Here is a 14363-nt window from a genome sequence, read left to right on the forward strand (position 1 = left end):
TGTTCTTTAGCCTTATTCTCCTGTTCTTTAATGCCCTGGTAGTAATGCATAACATGCTGCCAGAATCCACCATGCTCTGACCTGGTGCAGCTGGGAAGAAAGCAAGGAAGTATTTCACTTAGGCATGCAAGGATGAGCCTTCCCTCCAGGAGATTTTGCTGATGTAACTGTGCAGCAGACTCTCCTGCCATATACGCAATTCATATTGACAAAATGTGCTTTGCCAGCAGTGCTTCTCCTGGTTGCCCAAGCACAAGAGCAACTTGCAAGCCAATGTAACTACAACTAGACTTCAGTTTTTGTCAGTACAGAAGTGCTGCCAGTTAAAAAAAAAAAAAAAAAGAGGAAAAAAAAGCCCAAAACAACAGCCCTACACTCTTGGCAAAAGTTCCTGACACAGACCTGACCTGAGACTCAGGACACTGCAGCTTACACACCTTCTTGCTCCCATGATTGTGCCTAAAGTATAACCCAGACATTAATGCTTAAACGCCAGGATTTTGAGATGAGTTGTGATGGGAGTTAGGGGTGGGGAAATGTATGTTTGGTGGCAGAAGAGCCAGAAGCAGTCCTTTGCACAGTGGGACTACAGCAAATATGCTAGAGTTAATCTGTTTGCTTTCATTTTGTTTAGTCCTTGCCTGTTTTTAGTGAGGATGAATAATGTCCATGTCTTGTAACACCTCAGTAATAGTTCAGCAGGATTGCTGTGACCTTTCCTGGTTGGACCAGGACTGATTAGCTGCAGATTTCAGTGTATGAAACTCAGCTGACAAGCAAGGCTTGCAGAGTCTGTACTGTTGCAGTTTCTGTTGAAGAATGTAAAATGATCGTTTCTGTTGCTCTTTGAGGGGGAACCAATAAGTTAGTGGAACTGGAGAGTTGAAGTGAAATGTATTTCTTTAATTACTCCTTCTGATTTAGTTTTTGTAGATAGCAACACATGCGTGGACTATGCTGAGCTGGGAATGTTGCATTTTGCTTTTAGCCATTTGAACCTCCCATCTGCATATGCCAAAGATGAACCTTTCCAGGTGATCTAAAATGTAGACTTCTTAACTGATGTGAATGGCAGCCTTCCTGTTTTAAATTCCAAGTTGTAAAAAGAGAGTTGCGTTGTCAATCAGCCAGCAAATGGTGCTGCACTGGCCTTTTTAGAAAAACAAACAATGGGTAATAAATTACTTTATGGTAGGATTGAATTTAAAACAAAAAATCCTTATCAGTGCAATATGTTTTCTGGTCCACTAAAGCTCTTCTGATTTAATCTGTTCCAGCTATGTTACATTTCCCATTTTTTTAAATTAAAACAAGTCCTTCTAAACATATATATATATGTATATATACAAATGGGGGTATGTATATACAAACGTATACAGGGAAACTTTTTCTGCACTGAGGCAGAGAATTAAAGTAAAATGACACTCTAAATGATACTTCATTTCTTTGAGCGGTACTATTAATGTGGCACATTCCCATCCTTCTCTCTATTCTTAATTCTCAATTTTCATTAAAAAAACTGCAGCGAGTCTCTTGTTCCTATAGTTACTCAGAATAAACAGAGCTTTGACAGTAATCAAGTGTAACCAGTACACCTGTAGTCACCTTCAAGCAGCCAAACAACGTACTGCAAAGGCAGACAAGTCTTGAAGAGATGTATTGGCACTGCTTCACTCAGAAAGGTTTCAATGGGAACAGTACTCAAGATGATAAATGTTAGCAGAGGAACCCGCTCTCTGGCTGACCAAAGCATGGAAGGAAAGAGTGGGAGAACACCATAGTGAAGATCTTCACTATGTATTAAGTGGCATTTTACTTTGGTGTTGCAAGCAGCAGGTAATCAAAGCAAAAAGAAGACAAAACCAACAGCTTAGCAGGTAAAAATAGAGTGCAGGAGTTCCACTGCATCCCAGGGGCCTTTCAAAGCTAGCAGGTACATCTGAAACTCATGAAAGCATGAAGTCTCTTGGATCCCACTGCATTACATTTGTAAAAATATAGAAAAATTCCACTGGGAGTGGCATCTCCTAGGAAGATTTCTGAGATTCTCAACACTGGACAAATATTCTTGTTTCCACCTTCCCTTTCCATTCAGTTCCCACTTTTGAGTGACATAAAATGCACAGCACAATGAACCAGTCCATGGACTGGCTTCCGGAGCTGAGTAACCAATATGCTGCAGGCTGGCTAAAAAACCTAAAAGGAGCGGACTGTATTAATTTACTCAGGCAACAGGTTTTCCTACAGTTTTCCACATCTGTAAAGGAGACTCAAGCACATAGTTCCCATACTAATCAAGAAATCTTCTTTATCCTTATGGAATACAGGCAGTTTGTGTTCTTTACTCAGACTTTTCCTTGTCTCTTTAATGGCAGCACAAGTATAACCATGCACCTGTGTTATCCTTTTTCTCTAGCAGAAATTAATTTGGGACACAACTGAGGTTTTGGGTTTAGGTTTCTCCTGTATATTCAGCAACCTCATCAGAGCAAAATAAAGAGCCGGGTATCTTTCTGTGCACATGAATATATCACTTATGCGTGTTCAGGAAATCTGATGCATTCAGGAAACACTGGTCTTACCAGGTGTGAGCAATACAGCTGTGCAGAGCACTCACAGCATCATACCAGACCTACTGCATAAATGCAAGCTCTTGATCTGCACCTAAGTGAGAAGTCACATGCATCTCCAAAGTTTCACATTTTCAATACATTCAGAAACCTTCTGGAATATCAAGGAGAACATCACAATCCTACTCCTACACAGATGCTCTGAAAAAGGGGAATCTGTATGCACCAGGCAGCGCAGCAGAGAATTTCACCTCTTAAGAGAGATGAGGGTGAGAGATAAGACTCTGCCTACATATGCAAAGGATATGCAGCACAAATCCAATCCTTCATCCGCGCCTCAGCCCAGGAGCTGTGGATTACAACCTTTCACCCCGTACTGCACGCAATCGGTGTTCAGCTCCCAAGCACAGAGCTAGTTTTACGCCGGAATTTTCAAAGTGCCTGGTTCCAGTGAATAGACACAGTCTTCTCTTTTTTGGCTCCCCACTAAGTAATGCCTGCAGAACATGTCAGACAAATGCTGGAAAGGTCAGGGGGCAATGGCTAACAGGAAAGCTGGTTCTCATGGCTCTATCCACAGGATAGGGTGGATGCATTTCCCAGTGTGTCCCACAGTCCTGGTCTTTTGGTGCACATGTGGTTACATTCTGACTGCATGTCAGGGCAAAACATCGGTGAGCGACCTCACTTTCCTATGGAGAGAAGCTCGGGCATACAGGCCAGGTACCTATCCTACCGTAGGGGATAACCAACGCCATAGTGTGTGAATTTGCTTCAGTCTAGTCAGAGCCATTATATCCCAGATTTTGTTAACATTATATAACCTTTCCGTAGGCCAAAGGTCAAAAACATTTCTGTCAAGAAAGTGCTTTCCAAAGGCAGCGTGGAAACAGTGCGGTTTGCAAGATGTTGCATGTGCGTCAGGGAAAGGAAAAGACCACAGGAGATGTGCGTGTGTCCTTGTGGCTTGCCCTTCAGGCTGCTCTGTTCCACAGGTAGCTGTCACACTGCAAAGCTTGTGTGGAAAACTCACAGGACAGCAGAGCTGAACAGAATCGCAGCCTGTGGCTCAACAGCAAAAGCTTTCCACCCCTGTACAGCTATTTTAAAAAGGGACGGGGTTTCAGAAGCTTTCAGGAAAAAAGCACACTTAGATGCTGCTCTGTTTAAAATCTGGCCTTGAGTAGCAAGTTTGGAAAGTGCCATCACGAAGGTCGTGCTACAAATTCAGGTTTAAACCCCTGTCAGGTAGAACACAGGCTTAAATCCGTCTCCCTGGACCGCGCCTGGACTTCTGTGCTATGAGTCATAGTCCATCTTCTTCTCTTTCTTTTTTACACCTGGATACCTTGCAGACTGGTGGTTAGACCACTTGGAGGTGGAAAACTGGTTCAGATCCTCCCAGGTGGGGTGATGCCCAAACCAGGAAGTTCCCGGGGCTAACCAGACACGTACGCTCGCAGCACTGCATGACTCAGTACAAGAGGGTGATTTTTGTCTAAAGTGCTATGAATGTTGTCTTATACCTTCTCACCTTTTATTGCAAGCAGCTCCAAAGATATACTTTAAATGCATTAAACAGATTAGATTATATTATACATATATATTAAACATAAACCTGTGAGAGTGGTCAAACACTGGCACTGGAACAAGTTGCTCAGACTGTGGCATCTCCATCCTTGGAAATATTCAAAACCCAACCAGATACAGTTCCGCACAACCTACTCTAGCTGGCCGTGCTTGAGCAGGGGGTTTGAATGAGGCGATCTCCAGATATGCCTTTGAACCACAAGAATTCTGCAATTCTATGGTAAAAAAAAAAGAAAAAAGAAAAAAGAAAAAAAAGTCTTTTTATAAAAGGTTTTATATATAAGGCAAAAAGCCCTAGAGAAAAATGAAATTATTTTGGATCAGATTGATGAAAATTATTTATTGTTTTAGCCATAGAACGGCAAATTCAGTTACGGTCTTAATCCCAGCTACTGAACTCTCCTAAATTCTGGCCTTGTTTTCATTCTGTTGAGGTACAATAGCATTGATGGATGTGTGTGGCACCAGTGTGACTGGGATGTGAAATCATGTGCTTTCCCCTCACATGAAGAGGCATTTCAGCAATGATTAATCATGTATTTTCTCCTTTGGCAGCTATTCACATAGGTTTTCATCTGCAATGCACTATTTCTTTTTCTTTTTATTGTCATCATGGCGAAGTCCCTAGTAACTGACATTTACTCAGGGAGCTAGGTGCAGATTTGTCTGAGATGTGTAGGAGATGGGCTAATTCCATGTATTAACAACGTGGCTTCCAGAATCTCAGAAATAAAAGTGTTCCCACTGAGATTTATTGAAGTTTCTTAAAGTCCTGAATAGTTTTCCCTTGCAGCATTTAGTTCAGTAGATCTTTATCAATCTATACCTGTATATACATGAAGATCCATACGCAAGGACACATGTTTACAACAAATTGCTGAGACTCTCCACATCTGAGGTTGTTTCTGCATATTCATGAGTACACCTAAGGGCTGAAATATCTTTGCTGCATGACAGATTTTGCCCTAATAATTTGTACAGTGTATCATTCAAAAAAAGTAATGACTTTTGGACAGGCGTTTCTGAAACATACTTTCATGGCTCCCTGAAGTGTTCTTGGTGTATTTAATTAAAGCAGATGTTATTTTAATTTGGTGAAGCAAATAATAAAGTCTTAGAGAATCTTTAATGAGAAGTATCTACGAAAAGATTTGAAACCCCACAAACTACTGCGTTTTCTACTTTCTATTGATCATGTCGTGTTTCTTAACAGCAGATCCTCCAGATCCTAGAAAAATCATAAAATTAAGTAAAATTACTAAATAAGCATTGGGAATAGGCAAGTTGGATGTTGAAATACAGTTTCCTATCACTAAAAATATATTTCCACATCTTATTTATTTAGGATTATGATTTATTTATGGCAAAAACCTTTAAAAGATGTAAATGAAGTTTCTTATTCTGATTTGGATAAATTGGGCAAATTCATCATTCATTTTCTTTTTTAATTTGGTACACAATCTATTTAAAACTGTTGCAGTGGAGCAGCATGTATGTTTCCAAACAGCAAGAAATGCCCGTTCCTTCATTTATTGATTTACAAATTTGCCACATATATAATTTTTTGCATCAGGTCTTTTCTCTCATAAAGAGAGCTTCATCAACAAAAGTGGAAATTATTTGCCATCAAAATGAATTGGAGTATTTACAATTAATCATACCTTCTTTTTCCCAGAGCATCCAAAGCACAGCAAGCTCTGTACTGTCATTGCCAATAACCTCTAAAACACGAGATGTAAACCATACATATTTAATTAAATAGCACATTCAGTTAAACCAATGAAATTAAGTTGTTCTTATCAATATCACTTATTCCACTAGTCTTCAGAATAAAAAGTACATGTTCCCACCTGGTATTTTATCGATGGCAGTGGGAAGAGAAACTATATGTTTTGTCACAGCTTTCCCTCCTCCTGAAGCTCCTTCCACAGCCCAGTTTGTTCTTTGCCTACCATCTTTCCTGGTATGAACTCCAGAGCTGGCAAATAGGCTGCAGCAAAACCTGGAAGATGAAGTAGTGCTTTAGATCCAGCTCAGTGTAGGACTACCTCTGGACAATATATATATTTACTTCCTCTGCATACATCATGCAGGGGTTAACGGTCAACCGTTTGTGCAGGGGAACCAAATGTTTAGTTCAAGCAGTGAAACCTAGCTGACAAAGACAGGTTCTGATCTTCCTCCTAAGCTCTGTTTCATATTCTGAACTTCCAAATAAAAGGATTTCCAGGCTCTTAAAAAGATCATTACTGAGCCCTTAAAATTATTTTTAAATTATTTTAAAACTATTTTTAAAATTAAGTCTTGCATGCCCTTTATTCATTACACATCTGTAACAATGAATGCACATTCACAGTGGCCACAGCTTAGCAAAGCTGGTTAAACAAGCGTGTGCTTAACTTTCTGCTGGTGTTCAAATTGGTGCAATGTAAAATATACCTGATTTAAAATTTGCTGTAGGTTGGGCTTTACTCCACTTTTGATGCCCAGGCACAGGGCTGAATACAGCCATATTGTCAAGAGTCTATGCTTACCATAGTGAGGACTTTTCCAGTCTTCATGTCATATAAAGTGGTGCTAGAGGAATAAGGAGGACGAGGAAAACTTCCCCCCTTGGATTTCTCCTTTCCCTGGGATATCAATTCCAAAAAAACAATGCTCCAGCATTTTTCAGATCAAAATTCTTTTTGATCTGAAAAAAGTCAGTTGCAGGATTTGTCATATTCAAAGAAAGAAAAATTATTCCTAATAATAAAAGTATTAAAAAACACAATGATATATACGTTTTCTTTCATTTGAATTCATCCCAATGTGTTTTTGCAAATTCAAATAGCCTGACATTTATATTAAACTTAAGAGGTCATTGGATCCAGTTCTGCAGAGCAAGACATCAGAGTTTAGAGTCCCACTGATCATTTCTGTCTCTCAAGAACAGGCTCTGGATGAATTAGCACTACTATTAATCATAATAATACATCTATGTCTTGGTTCTGAGATTCTTGAGATGTTTTCCAGAAACTGCAAACTGGCATGATACTAGCCAAAAAAACATTAAAGCATAGATCTTAACTCTCCAGTGAATCCTTTAGAAACTGAATAGCTCTCACAGCATAATATTTCTGACAGGAAATATACACTTGAGATGTTTTAAGCCTGAAATGTCACATACACAACGGAGCTTAAGCCTGAGAATAGCCTCCCCTGTTTCCAAGATCATAACACTAGCATCATAATTAAGAGGATAAAATGCCACTTCCTTGCTTCCCATACCCCTCTCCAAATGAAATGTGAGTCATTTCATGAATTTCATCTATGGCAAAGCCTAATGGAACAATTTCAGCCCATCCTGGACAGCCCTCCTGCCCAATTCCCTCACACACACACTCACACCCGTTATTTCTGCTAGCTTGGATTTCATATCCGTCTCTGCCCAATCGCTTGTGGCAGGCTCTAGTGGTAAAGCAAATGCTTTGCTGCTGGTTTTCCCCCTAGAATTACAGATCACCGAAGAAGTAGCTTAAAACATTTCCACTGGAGAAAAATGTGATGAAATTGTTAAAGGTTCAGCAGCCCTGAAACACTAGTAGGCTATTGGCATGAGGATTATTCCCGGACATGATCTTTCCTTTGGAACCTGCAGTCAAAGTTTGCAATATTTGTTCACTTCATGCCTCCTTGGCGTAGCCTGTCTCTGGCTGATTTTCTTCCTTTCTTTATCTGAAGCTGGCATTTTTTCCACTCTCAATAATTAAGCTGTCTCGATGTTAGAGACATGCCTATTTTATCACATGTATGTCTCGTACAGAGTTGAAAAAGGAGATCTCCAAGGGAGAAGGCGGCTGGCGTCTCTGCTGTTGAAACGGTTTCAATCTGGCTTGAATACTTTGCCTGCAGTGCTGCAACCCACAAGGGGGTCTTAACCTCTGAAACCTGCTGACTCAAGAGTAATTGGCCAGCATGATGCCACTGTGACCATCAAGTGGAACAAATAAAATTACCCACCATTTCAGTGCCGTGATTGTCCTCTCCCACTGCGTGATTCCATGAATCCCCTGGAGGACTGACCTGCTTATAATAAACAAATTGTTTTCTGGGCTCCTTTTCCATTGCCTGTAGGGGAGTTACAAGAAGACAGAACCAAGCTGTGTTAACTATATTTAGTGGTCTTTTTTTTTTTTCTTTAAATTGCATCAGATGGTGCAGATGACTAGATGCAGTATGATCTTTTAAAATTATATCCTCAAGAAGCAAACAATTAGAGAGAAAAGCATCTCTACAAGGAAACTCAAGTTTACACAGCAATAGAAAGTTATAAATTTAAAGAATTCAAGAGGATTACACATATCCAAGTTGGATGACTTAATTCCTTTTCCTGAGCAAGACAGTTTAAAAGCAGGGATTCTCTTACTCTATACACAGTTTTGTAATTTGTTTGCATAAAAGCAAGCTGTTTACACTACGGGACATGGCTATATAAAGGTCTTTGCCAAAACTTACTATCTCCTATAACAGTGTAAAACCAGAATATCTCCCATAATGGCAGTGGGTTTATTCAGATGCACACCAGTGTGACCAAGAACTAAATTTGGCTTTCCATCCCTGTCTAAAAGAGGCTCACTAAAGATCAGAGGGGGAGAGCTAGGGGAAAGGGTGGGGTAGAGGGGAAGGATGTAGTTCTTGTTCTCTTGGTTTTCCTTCTTTATGACCAGATAACAGCACCTCCAATATGGGGATTCATGCAGAGGAGATAATATGGCCTGGTAAACACATCAGCAGGACAAGTAGTGTGAAACTTTATTTTAGTGCTTTCAGTAACTGCCTGAGCTGATAATGGCCCTAATGTGGCCACAATTGACTGCAGAAGTGCAGATTTAGTCCCAGTCCCATAAAGTTTTTTACTAATACTGTGTGAAATTGCAGTTGTTTTGAGTTTTCAGCCTTCATTTGAACAAGAGCAAAACTTGGAGGATGAAAATGTATGTGAACTGTTTTTTAGGAAAGGAGGTAGAGGAGCCCAATGGCTTTTGCAGCATCAAATCACTATAAAGAATATATTCTTATTCTGGTTTGGATAAATTGGGCAAATTCATCATTCGTTTTCTCTTTTAATTTGGTACACAATCTATTTAAACCTGTTGCAGTGGAGCAAACTGATGAGACTGAGGAGTGCAGTGAGCTACCTTGCCGTGACTAACAATAACCATCTTAAACAACTGTTGATGTATTTCTGAAAACACAGCTTGCTGTTTGTTGCCAGCTATTTAATTTAGACCCAATTCGCTTAAATCATGTGCTTAAATGTAGGCAGACTATTAAGCACATTGTTAAAACAAGGTCTTGAAAAACCAAGGAAAATGAATACTTTCTTTTCCGTGTAGTTTTTTCAGTTGCTATGTGTGATTATATCATTGCTAGATCCACTTCACTTAGCTTGTTAAGGTATTTTAGGGGATATTTTTACACATATTTTCAGTTTTCTTTCTGAGTTTTGAAACCAATGAGGTAAGAGTATTTAAAGAAACAGCAAGAGTGCTTATCTGGCTCTTTCCATCCAAAGTAATCTCTCAGCCTGAACAGACCATTTAATCTGGAACAGTTCTTGTAAATTAGAAGGAGTCTGACCCCTGGTTTCAAATTTAGCATGCATCCTTCTGTTCATTTTATTTCCCAAGGGGTAAGGAGGGGTAGACCAAACCTACAATGCTTCTATCACACACAAGTCTTCTCCTTAGTTATAAATAATTTCTTTCTCCCTAGCTCCCCTTTCACTGCTGCAAACCTCTGTATGTCAAGCAAGAGATAGAATAAGAACAGAGAAACTTGTGTATGGGACTCTTAACGGTACCAAGATGGGAAGGACGTAACAGTTGTGCTTTTTACCAATCTGCTTCTCTCATTTGTATTTTGTTACGTTACTTCTCCTGACTGTTCCAGATCTTTCTCTCAAGTCGTTTATAGTCACAGCTATAAAGCACATTTCTCTACAACTCTGCGGTAAGGGAATGACAAGCATTGACTGGTGGGTCTCCTTGTCTGGATGAAGGATCCTTTTCAGTCAGCCTGTATAACAGATAGATAAATCACGGGATACAAGAATTCCTTTTTATAAATAAACCCACAGAAAACTGGTCTTCATCATTGTGAGGCATTTCATTCAGAGTGGAAGGTTCTTTGGGGTTTGAGGGATACATTGCCTCATGGAAAGGATTTGAGACATTAGGGCTAGTATCCACCTCAGTATCACAAACAAAACTGTTCAGCGCCCAGGCATCTGTAACTTACCATATTATGGTGCAACCTATTAGCCTAAGCCCCCATATGTGAAAAATTTTCAGAATATATTCATATCCAGTAGGCAGACCATGCATTTGCCATAACTTACACCCAATATGTAGATTATAGGATATGCAGACAGGTCTTTTGACATTCACAGAGCTTCTTAGCTCTCCGGTCCAGAGGGTTTGAAGGGCTGTCATCTATCCCAGAACAGCAGACATCTTTCTGATAGCACAGCATACAATTGCATATACAAATAAAATGTGTACAAACAGACTAACACCTCCTCCCCACCCAGCCCTGGATAAAACTGGAAGCTGGTCATGAAACCAGAGCAGAGAAGATCCATTTCCTTTGCTCAGAGGACTTTGGTGGTGGAGGTGTTTGGGGAGTGGTACCTAGTTAAGTATCCTTGAACAGGGGGCATTTTTCCTTTTCCTATAGTTTTCTCTTGAAGTTGGTTGTATTAGTTCAGTCTTTCAATGAGCTTTGTTGATCCCAAAACCATTTGGTCAGTCTTAAGCAAGCTGTCCAGCAAATTGTTACTTGAGCAGCAACAGCAGAAGGACGTTGGCTCCTGCCACACCGAGCTCCCCGAGCAGGCTGCTGGGAGCAGTCAGCTTGGACAGAGAAAGGTTTGCTGAAATTTGGGAGAGAAGACATTTGCACAGTTGGTTTTGTTATCTTAGGAACTATGGAAGGCTGTAGGCTTTACTAGGAAGAGAGAGAAAACAGATCACAAACATGAAGAATAATCTCTGGCAGATAACTCTACTTCTCTGCGAAACATAATCCCTAAATACTCTGGCAAAAAGATAGATCATTAAACCATAATGACAAGCATTAGTCTCAGGTCTCGGTTTTTCAAAGAAACTAAGTTTAAAAATAGACTTCCTAAACCTTAAGGCCTGGAATCCTGTGCAGACGTTAAGATTTGTCTGCAGCTCCTCGCTTTACTCCTACATTTTCCCATCTGCAAACAACTGCCACAAATGACTGCATAAGACAGACCTGGACTTTATAGTTCTCAGTGAAGCTATATGTCACCTCTATTTATATTACTGTGATCTTATTAAAGAAGGAAATCCTGTCAGTAGTAATCTCAAATTCCTTCAGTTATCATAAATTAAAACTCCCCACTTCCGTCTTGCAACAGGATTTTTTGTTTTACTTTAATGTGCATACATGTGCCTATTTATACTGGCTTTTAAAAGTCTTTGTTGTGTTTTTCAGTGAAATACTAATGGCAACTGACCACAGAATTTCTCTAAATGTTAGTTAGTAGCTACAGAGACATAAACTCACAAAAGCCTTGACTAACTCTTGCTGATAAACTTATCCTTGATGTAGTTATTGGCTTAAGTCATAGGAAGTGTCGTTTTGTGTCTGTACAACAATCAATATCACATGGCAGGGACAAGCTTCTAATGAGAATTTACATTGCAAAATGTAACAAAACATTTTCTGTTTTTCGTCATTTTCTGTATCTCATACTGAACTCCTGTTGGCTTTGTTAAGGTCAGCGGTGTTTGTTATATTTTTGTAAGGCAGCCAAAGCAGTAGTAGTAACAAATACATTAATTCTGCCTTATTTGACTAGTCCAGGTTCTCAGAGAACTTTTTTTTCCCCAAACATGGTTAAGACTCCTTTATTAAAAGTGGAAGAGGTTTATGCTTTCTTTGGGGATACCATGATGCAGGTTCTAAGAGAGCAAAGTTGTCAAATGATAGGGATTTCTTGTACAGATTTCATGGTCATAAAACATAAAGTGGTTTCAGAAACTGCAGCCAAACAAAAGGCCTTTCTATATTTTCATCCATTCAGAACTGTTCTTATAATTCTATTGCAAACTTAAGACCAACAGAAAGGGACTAAAAGACATGATTGATGTGACAAGAGAATGAGGAGGTTAACTAAAGGCATTGCCATTGTCCATAGTCCTTGTCACAGCAGGTGATTTGTGGGATTAAATCCACTACGGAGGAAAGCAAAACATAAACACTGAAAATTCCCTGTCACTGCAACCTGGGGGAAGAGGGCAATGGATTTTGAGGCCAAATCGGCACATGGGTTTGATGCTGTGTGAGGACCACAACCCATGCAAGCACCTGGATGCTGCTATTAATGCACCCTTTCACCTGTCTCTAGCCATGGCCAGTCTCTAAATGCTTCAAAAGAATGCAAACAAACAAACAACCTAGAGGCCAAGGTATACATCAAGGGAGAAAAGGAAGTGGGAATTCCTTCCTGGCCAATATAAATATAATATAAAATAAATGATCAACAAACAGAAATCACACATCCCCTTGAGAATACCAATAAATCACCTACTTAAAAGCTTTCACTTTTAAATCCTGAATTGTCTTTTTCCTAAACATTAAAAACTCTTCTCTCAGCAATGTTGTAGTCTTTTCTATTCACCACCTGTTTGGAAGTTAATTCCAGGATATTTTCCGCAAAATACTTATAAACCTCTGAAATCCAGTCTCCAAGCTATGGCTGCGGCATTGGGCAGCAATGCAGCTTATGGCTAGAATAAAGCCTGTAGATAATTCACACCATTTGTCCAGCATGTTGAAATGGGAAGATGTGGGTAAGTTAAGAGCTCGCACCCCTTCCGGTGGCCTTTGGCTCCTTTGCACCTTTCATCCCCAGAACTGCCCTGAGTACATGGGAAAGGTGCTGCCAGGGGAATGCAAAAACCTTAATTGAAGTGGTTACGGCATTTTGAACAGGGATGAATTTCAACCCCTATCTTGGATAGTTTCAGAAAATAGTCCAGACATTACTCAGTTCAGCTTCAGAGCACTCTTGGGAGATACGTAAGCGAGACTGCTTTACATCTTCCACTCAGGGCAGTTGTGAAGCCACCCAAGGTGATATGCACAAGTGTTATGCCACTGTTATGAGGGTCAGTGTTATGTCCACCTCATATCTATGCAATTTTTCTCACAGGACCTTCATTCCTCATGTATTTGGTTTTTGGTTGGCTGTTTGTCTTTTTTTTTTTCTTTTTCCACCCAGTGATTTATCTTTGACTTGTAAATGTTTTAATGTGGAACTAATGATACTGTAACAGAGTTTCTGTTATCACAGGGTTTTGGTGATAGCAGCAATTCTTGACTAATAATACAAGTGAAACACCGATATACAGCTGTTGTGATTGCAAACCTGGGATAATAGAAGTGCTGTTATATTTAAAATTACCATTGCAGAAATAATGGTTGAATAGAGAGGCTTTTAAAGGGACAGTCTCATCACACTTTAATCACAAGGGGATTCTTGAAGTATTTCTGAATGATTAAAGAACCATAAAATATTTAACAAAAATAATTATATTGCATAGAGACTGCAAAATATGAAATGGAAAACAAATATTCTGTCTCTATACGAAGGGTGAAATAAAGTATTTCCTTACCTGTGTAATTTTTTGACAAGACCAGAACAAACCACATTTTGACTGAGGATATATTTTGGGTTGTTGGGGACTCCAGGTCTGGAAGATGCAACATGGTATCTCAGAAAACGTTGTGTAGATACCATAAATGAAGATTAAATATTAATTAAATGCACTTCTGATCAGCCAAGGAGTGACAGTGCTTTTCCTTAAGACTGCTGAGGAACTGGGAGCTACTACTTAATAGTCACCAGTAGTGAAGTACAAATCTTGCTGGGCATATGAAGAGGTGGGCCCAGCCGTTAAGATCTTGAAACATCATTGTAGACATGAAATAAAGAGAGATTGTGAGAAAGGAATGAGGGAGGTTGTGAGAATTCTGGCCAGTTACTCTTCTGTAGCACCTGCTCATGTTGCTAATTCATCTAGAGTGCTTTGCATGTTGGGGATTGTTCAGAACGGTTAATTCACCGGCATGAAGTCCCATATTTTCAGTCAGCTGTACTAGGGGCTACTCAAAATGCAAACA

This window comes from Phaethon aethereus (genome assembly GCF_964289735.1).
Source record: "Phaethon aethereus genome assembly, chromosome: 2".
NCBI classification, from domain to species: domain Eukaryota; kingdom Metazoa; phylum Chordata; class Aves; order Phaethontiformes; family Phaethontidae; genus Phaethon; species Phaethon aethereus.